Source organism: Humulus lupulus, chromosome 3 (assembly GCF_963169125.1).
Source record: "Humulus lupulus chromosome 3, drHumLupu1.1, whole genome shotgun sequence".
Lineage (NCBI taxonomy): Eukaryota > Viridiplantae > Streptophyta > Magnoliopsida > Rosales > Cannabaceae > Humulus > Humulus lupulus.
The window spans coordinates 55,135,233-55,143,457 of record NC_084795.1 but is presented as its reverse complement, the minus strand read 5'-3'; the positions used below and the strand labels follow the sequence as shown (position 1 = coordinate 55,143,457).

General features: G+C 33.4%; 1 non-coding gene across 1 annotated transcript; it reads right to left on the bottom strand.

Moving 5' to 3' along the window:
- Nucleotides 1-7,650: 7,650 nt before the first annotated feature.
- LOC133828324 (small nucleolar RNA R71) lies at nucleotides 7,651-7,757 on the bottom strand. The gene has a single exon (XR_009890950.1). It is a non-coding gene; the product is annotated as a small nucleolar RNA R71 (small nucleolar RNA).
- Nucleotides 7,758-8,225: the final 468 nt, after the last annotated feature.

Sequence of the window (8,225 nt, the reverse complement as noted above, 5' to 3'; positions counted from 1 at the left end):
ACTCCTCTTTTTCTTGTGCATGCTTTAGTATCAGATCCGATCGGCATTTCAAATGCCTCTCTCAGCCCACCCCAAAAAGTTTCTTTCTCAAAAACAAGCATGGTCAATAATCTTCCCTAGTACCGGATCAGTAATTAGGAATTTGGAGCGCTGCCAACCCTTCTTACCGACCAAGTGTTTGGTAGAAGCTTATACGAAATCATCAGTGTAAGTAGTATCTCTACTACTTGTTACTATCGAACAATACATTCTTATTTTTATTTTACTGATTGTATTTTTTGATCTCAAGGTCTCCTTACTCTAAACCATGGTTGGAAGCATGTGGAGGAGGAGAAGAATAAGAAGCTCACCAAGGATTTTGCTAAGGCCTAGAAATATTTGCAAAAGGTCAGGGATGTCGTCAAGGCCAACACAAATGTTGTTGTTGAATTAGAGAATGAGCTGTAGGAAAAAAACAGAGGAGGCTGACAACCTAATGAAAGTGGTACCTGATCTTGAGAAAAGGATTAAAACCCTAGAGGAGGAAAACAAAAGCCTTGAGCAAGAGTACCACAGCAGTTGCAAGCGATTCAAGGGAGCACCCTTACCTGCTTCTTTATGTTCTTGAAACATAATCGAAATGAAAATGTAGATTATCTACCTAAATCTATGAGGTAGGATGAGCTTGAGAAGTGTGCTGCTCTATACATTGAAGAAAATGACCCTCCTACTTCTCCTAACAAGAATATTTCTTCGGTGACCGAACATCATACGTACAATGAGCCTGACAAAACTGTCTATTAGATTGATCCTACTTCACTTACTTTGCTTGTGTGTTTACATATTTTCATATGCTTTGCTTTTTCCTTATATCTTGTGTGCCCCCAAGAGATCGAGGGGCTAAAGGTGGTCGGTCAGTTGCCGATTACCTAACTTGTTTGAACATTTGTTGTTCAATATAACTTATAATAAATCTTGTAATACAACAAAAATCAAATACTTGTATAAAATGAAATAATTTGGCAAGAAATAACTGTCTACTCACAACTCCTTTTATCAACTCATAAAAAAATGACAAATCGTGTCTTTACAATTAAAAATTGCATACGTGCGACCAAAAACGATCTTACAACATATAAGCAACCATCCATAAAGATGACCATCCCTTTTTCAAAACTTGTAAATTAGATTTTCTTAAATTCAAGCCACCACTTTAGAAAGCAATGTTATTGATAGTAGTTGTGTAGATGTTCTACATTAATGTATTGAGGAATTAAGTCAACATTTAACAAAGCAAGTGATTAAGTTATTGGTTGTAAATTCTCGTTGAATTTTTACAGTTCTTCCCAATTTGGTCCGACCACTCCAGCAACTTAGTTACGAGTATTTAAGAAAACTTGTCTCTGCACAAGATCCCCAAGGGAAAATTTTCTTTCCTTGACTCTTGAGTTGAAATATTGAGCCTCCTTTCATTCATGTACTGCGACCCAAAATAGTGCTTGTCCCCATCATTCGTCGATTAAGTCTAGGGATTGTGTTAACAAATGGTGATTTGGGCTTTAGTCGTAGGTTAGTCTTCAATGTGATGGAGGCTCTAGTTCAACAAGCAACATGGATTCTTACCCATAAGCTAGAAAAATGGGGTATGGCTAGTTGTTGTTTGATGTGTACTTATGTACGACCAGATCACCTCAGGTAGCTATGCACCTTAAGCCTATTCGAGCATTTTCTTAAGTGTATATTTCAATGTCTTATTCACAGATTTAACATGCTCATTTTGTGTGGATGTGCAACTGATGAGAAGCTTGCAATGATTCCATGTTGCTTGCAAAAGTCATTGAATGGGTCACTATCAAATTATGTTCCACTACTTTAAATAATTTTCTTCGGCAATGCATACAAACGATATTTTTAACCACAAATTCAAGGATTTTTTTTAGATTTGACTGTCACGAGAGGCTCAGCCTTTGTCCACTTGGTGAAATAATCAATGGCTACAACTACATACTTGACTCCACATTTTCCTGTTGGTAGTGAGTCAATCAGGTCTATGCCCCATAAAAGAAATGGCCAAAGACTTTCCATTTCTTTTAGCTTGTTTGGTGCTGCTTGCGGGATTTTAGATTATCGTTGACATTAGTCTCATTTTTGTACATATCGCATCCTAAATAATTGTTGGCCGTTATAACCCATGTCACAGTGTCTTATATGGTAGACTTTGCTCCAGCATGGTCATCACAAAATCGTTCATGTACCTATCTTAAGAGGTCTTTGGTCTTTTCCTTAGGGACATACCTCAATAGTGGGAAAGAATACCCTCGTCGGTATATGACTCCATTTAGTAATATATATCAAGCAAAGTGCCTAATTAGCTTCTTTTCTTCATTTCGATCAGTAGGCAATATACCCTATTCGAGATGTCGTATAATGTGAGTCATCTAAGTATCAACGATCTTTATAACCAGGGTAGACTCTTGTTCGTTTATACTAGGAGATGCTAGATGTTTGACTGGAATGATGTTGAGTGTGTCTGCGTCTTCCACACTTTCGAATTTTTCTAAAGAATTTGCATATGAATTCTTGTTGTACTGAATACCCCTCAAATTGTGCAGGCAACTCCTTAGGATTTTTCTGGTTTGCAACCATTTTTAGACCTTGTGCCTGATAATCTCTAGTATTTTATTTACGACCATCTCTGAATCACTAAATATCTTGAGCGATTAGACATTTACATCCTTTGCTAATCTTAATCCAACAAACAATGCTTTGTATTCTGCTTCATTATTTGATACAACAAATGAAAATATGAGCACACGGCGAAAACAATGTCCTTCTAGTGTGATTAAGAATAAGCCTGCTCCTAAATTGTGTTTGTTGGGAGAACTTGTAACACCCAACATTTTCATAATATAGTTTTAATATAAATTAGAGTTTTTAATACATAAAATGTACATGTTTACAAATTTAAGAAATAGTAATGGAAAAATAGTGTTTAAAACATGATTTTATGTTATTAACGAGATTAAAGTGAAAGAGAGACTCGAGTAGTCAAGTATTGGACCCAAATGACATATAATTATAATTGGGAATTTTTTTTCAATTAAGAAAGTTTTGCCAAAGGGCTTATTTGTAAAGAATTTTAATATTATGGGTCCAAATGAAATTTAAAAAAAGACTTCAGCCTTATTTTCCCATAACTCTCTCTCTCTCTCCTCAGATGTTTTATTTTATTTCTCTCTCATTCTCTTCCTCTTTCTTTCTCTCTTTTTTTCCTCTTCGTGCGCTACTGCTGCGGACTACAAACGACCACTTTTCGGCTACCACATATAGACATGTGCTTGACCAGAATGCACAGAATCCTCCAAACTATTGACTACGCGAGAATCTAGACCTGACTCGCCAATTAAGCACCTCAACTGGTCAATTTATGTTTGGCCACCACGCGACTTCAACGTTGCGATTCGGCCACCTTGATCATCTATTAGCTGATTTGTCATAACCATCGTGTTCCTCATGTTGTGGGCTTCAAAACCAAATAAAATTTTCCCACATCTACTATATTTGGGTGGCGTGCCCACCACAAGCCACCGCGATCCATCGTAGACCGACCGTCAAAACTTATAGTTTCGGGGTTCCGGAGTTTGTTTTGAGCTTCAGAAATCATCATTTAGCTCGTTTTGAGTCCCCGATCATTGTGGTATAATATCTTTTATCAATATATTGTGATTTAATGGTGATTAATTAGAGTAATTATTATTATATGTATTTGTAGTATATATTTATATATTCTTGATGCACTGAATATTTTCTATAATTATACTGTCTGTCTGGGATTACATGTATTTTTTTGTACAGGTTTTCATTTGGGGATTGTTTATTTTATAGCTCTTATGCTGTCCAAATTTTCTAGAAAATAATAGACACTTAATATATTATAAAAAGAGATATTTTCTTGATTTTATAGTAAATTTAATAATTTATTTTGTTTGGTAAATCAAGAATATAATTTTTATATGTAAAGTGTGATTTGTCGTTAAATTATTATTTAATAGTTAATATGGTGTATTAATATTTTTTTTAATATTTGAATACTAAGATAATATAAAATATTATTTTCATACAGGTATTGATTTTTGTAAGAACATTGAATTTTGTAGAAATTATATTTATTTTATTAATGGGAGATTTTATGGCTAATTAATAGTAATATAAATATTTATATTTATATTATTATCATTATATTGTTCATTACATGTTTATGTTAAAAATATGATTTTTTTTAATAAAATGATTATTTGAATCAATTATTTTATTTTAAAAATATATGTATTCACATACATATTGTTATTCAAATATTTTGTTATTAATATATTGAAATAAGTTTATTTATAGATGAACATTAATATTATTATTATTATTAAAGTATATTATATTATGAGCAAGGTTTAAAGCAGTATTTTGTAAAGAGGATTATGATGTATGAAGAGTATTACCATTATGACGATAATTATTATTATTCTTATTTATGTGGTTTCTGATATTGTTAATATACATTATCAATAGTGTATATTTACGATTTTGATAAAATTTAATAAATGATGTTCCTTGAATAGGATTCGTTTGGATTGGATTGATTGACTCTTGGTGAGCAATTTTAAAATTAGCTAAGGAACTAAGGTGCATAAATTTCACCTTTGGTGCTTAAGTGTTATATGCATGACTACATTGATTGTGTATGTCTGATGTGTTAAGTATGGGATGATGATGCATATGATGAGTTGTGATGAATCGTTATATGAGTTATGTGTGGTATGAATACCATAATGGATTGTAGGACAGATAATAGATTAATTTCGTGATATGTGAAAGTTGTCTTATTTGGTTAAGTTTGATCAGATTTATGTGCAAGTATGTGCTCTTTGGTTAAGTTTGATAAGATTTATGTGCAAGTATGTGCTCTCATGTTGATGAATATATGTTGTGTCTAGTACAGTATTATGCTTTGTTTTTAGGTTTTAGCTTATAAATATAGGAAAAGAACAATTGGAGCAAATTGACAAAAAAAAAAAAGATGAAAAATTGGCTTTTTGGTGTTGATTCCGTGGAAAGATGAATCCTCAAGCAATTTTATGGCTTCAGTGAATTTTCAGGTTAAAAATCAAAATAATTGTAGTAGTTGTTTAGGGATGCTGCACTACGATGCTGAGCCACAGCCAAGTCCAAGGCAGAAAGCCTATTTTTTGAAGTTTGACATGGGCCGCGACGTAGGAACAGAGGACCGCGACGTTGAAGGCTTCATCTGCCCAGAAAATTTAGATCGGCCGCGACGCGCCTAACATCCACGCCAAGCCTAAATTGACATGTGCTGCGGTGCTTGAAATGTTTAGTCATGGCCCTCATTGCTTCTAAAGAAAAAAATTAGGTTTTAAACCTAATTTTGAGAGGAGATAATGAGAGAGAAGAGAGGGGGGGGGGGGGGGGGGGACAAAAATCAAAAGTAGAGAACACCTCGGAGAGCATCTCAATTCGTTCTAAAGAGTTTTTTTCTATTTCTTAAGTGCTTTTGATGTGTTTAGAATTATTATGAACTAATTTCATTATTAGGGTTTCTAATTGACTCTCTTGAAACTCTATTATGATTTAATGCATTTTTCTATTTCTTCTTCATCTAAAATTTACTAAATTTGTATTTACTGTGTATGTGATTTATTGCACACATTTTACATATGATTTACGAATTTTGATCAAAATCTGAAAAATAATATTTGAATATGCTAAAATTGAGTAGACGTAGATTTCAATTTAGAACGAGAGTATCAAATTGGTCTATGTGATTTAGGGTTGTACTTATTACTTCCCACTGTTTGAATTGACCATAAAAATATAGAGAATTCACATTAGGTCGAGTTTTCTATTTCTTAATTCGAATAGTCAATACTTTTGTATGCCTATCATTTTAGTGAGAATAATTTAAGGGGTAATTGCATTAAAGAATAACAGAGTGGATACTAGAGAAGATTAGAATTCCTAATTGTTCTCGCTCGTGAATTTCATTCTTGTGTTCTTGTCGTTAATTTATTTGTGCACTTTACATTTTTTAATGCTTTCTTGATTTTAAATTTTACAAATCCAATATTTGCTGGCCAAATAGAAATTAAGAATTAATTAATTGGTAATTGAAAAATTAATCTTCGTGGAATGATACTTGGTCTTACCAAGATTTATTACAAATTGTGTCTGTGTACACTTGCATAGCTTTAATTTTTGCAACAATTTTTTTTACGCCGTTGCCAGGGATTGAAAATTATCATTATCAAAGTAATATATTTTATTTCTAATTTGGTTGTTTTTTGAACTGTTAATAACTTGTTTTGCGTGCATTCTTGAAAAAAAATTCAGGTAGTTCTATTATATACACTTTACATTTATTTGTTCACTTTATATTTATTTATGCTTTCTTGAAATCAAATTTTACAAATCTAGTTTTTGTTGGCAAAATAGAAATTAAGAATTAATTAATTGGTAATTGACAAATTAGTCTTCGTGGACGATACTTGGTGTTACGAAGATTTATTACAAATTGCGACTATGCGCACTTACGTAAATTTAATTTTTGCAACAAGTTTTTGGCACCATTGCCATGGACTGAAAATTATCAATATCAAAGTAATTAATTTTATTTCTAATTTGGCTGTTCTTTGAACTTTTTCTAACTTGTTTTTCATGCATTTTGGACAATTTTTTTCACGTAGTTCTATTATATGCACTTTACATTTATTAGTGCACTTTACATTTATTTATGTTTTCTTTATTTTAAATTTTACAAATCCAATTTTCGCTGGCCAAATAGAAATTAAGAATTAATTATTTGGTAATTGATAAATTAGTCTTCGTGGGAAGATACTTGGTCTGACCAAGATTTATTACAACTTGCGACTATGTGCACTTCCATAGCTTTAATTTTTGCAACAAGCTTTTGACGCCATTGCCGGGGACTGAAAATTATCAATAACATAGTAATTAATTTTATTTCTAATTTGGTTGTTCTTTGAATTGTTTCTAACTTGTTTTGTGTGCATTCTTGACCATTTTTTTTTTGTCAGGTAGTTCAGTTATATGGGTAGCAGAAGAGGAGCAGATAACATTGTTCCTATTAATCCTGAGATTGAGAAAGCGTGCAGGCATAATCGTAGAAACAAAAGAGCTACTGGTCCAACTATGGTTATGGAAAATCCTGAAAACAATGATGGGTTGAATGGAGGGGTGCCAGAAGTGGTGTTAGGACGAGCTTAGAATCCCGCTGTGAGAAGCTTACGGGATTATGTACTCCCAACTTTTACTGGAGTGCAAACATGTATAAGACCACCAGATGTGGAGGCTAATAACTTTGAAATTAAGCCAGCAATTTTACAAATGGTGCAATCCACCGTGAAATTTTGTGCCTTACCTTTAGAAGACTGTCACATGCATTTAACTATTTTTCTGGAGCTATGTGCAACATTCAAGTATAATGGGGTGAGCGATGATGCAATCAGGTTGAGGCTATTCCTATTTTCACTGTGGGAATGAGCTAAAAGTTGGTTGAACTCCCTTCAATCCAATTATATAATTACTTAGGAGGATTTGGCTCAGAAATTCCTTGCCCAATTCTTTCCTCCATCAAAGGCTGCTAAATTAAAAGGGGAGATCAATAATTTTTACCAACTTGAGGGGGAATCTATATATGACTCTTGGGGCAAGTTCAAGGAACTGTTGAGAAAGTGTCCTCATCATGATATTCAAAAGTGGATGTTGGTCCACAACTTTTACAATGGATTGTGCGGTGCTACTTGTACCATAATTGATGCCGCATCTAGAGGGGAGTTTATGAGTAAAAGTGCCAACTAGGCATATGAGTTTTTAGAAGACATGGCAACCAAAAACAACCAATGGTCTGATGAGAGTTCAACCGGTGTTAGAAAGGTTGCCAGAGTTCATGAACTTGATGCCTTCACTGCCTTGACTACTTAGGTTGCTTCCTTGAGAAAACAGTTGCAACAGAATACTGTGTCCACTAATGCCATTCAGATTCCAGAAGGTCGTGAAATTTGTGGTGGTCCTCACTAATTTTAGTAGTTTATGACAACAAAGTTCAATAACATCATCCCTATGGAGTAAGTCAACATGATGAGTAATTTTAATAGGCAAGCCAACAACCCTTTCTCTAACACTTACACCCAAATGTGGAGGAATCACCCTAATTTTTC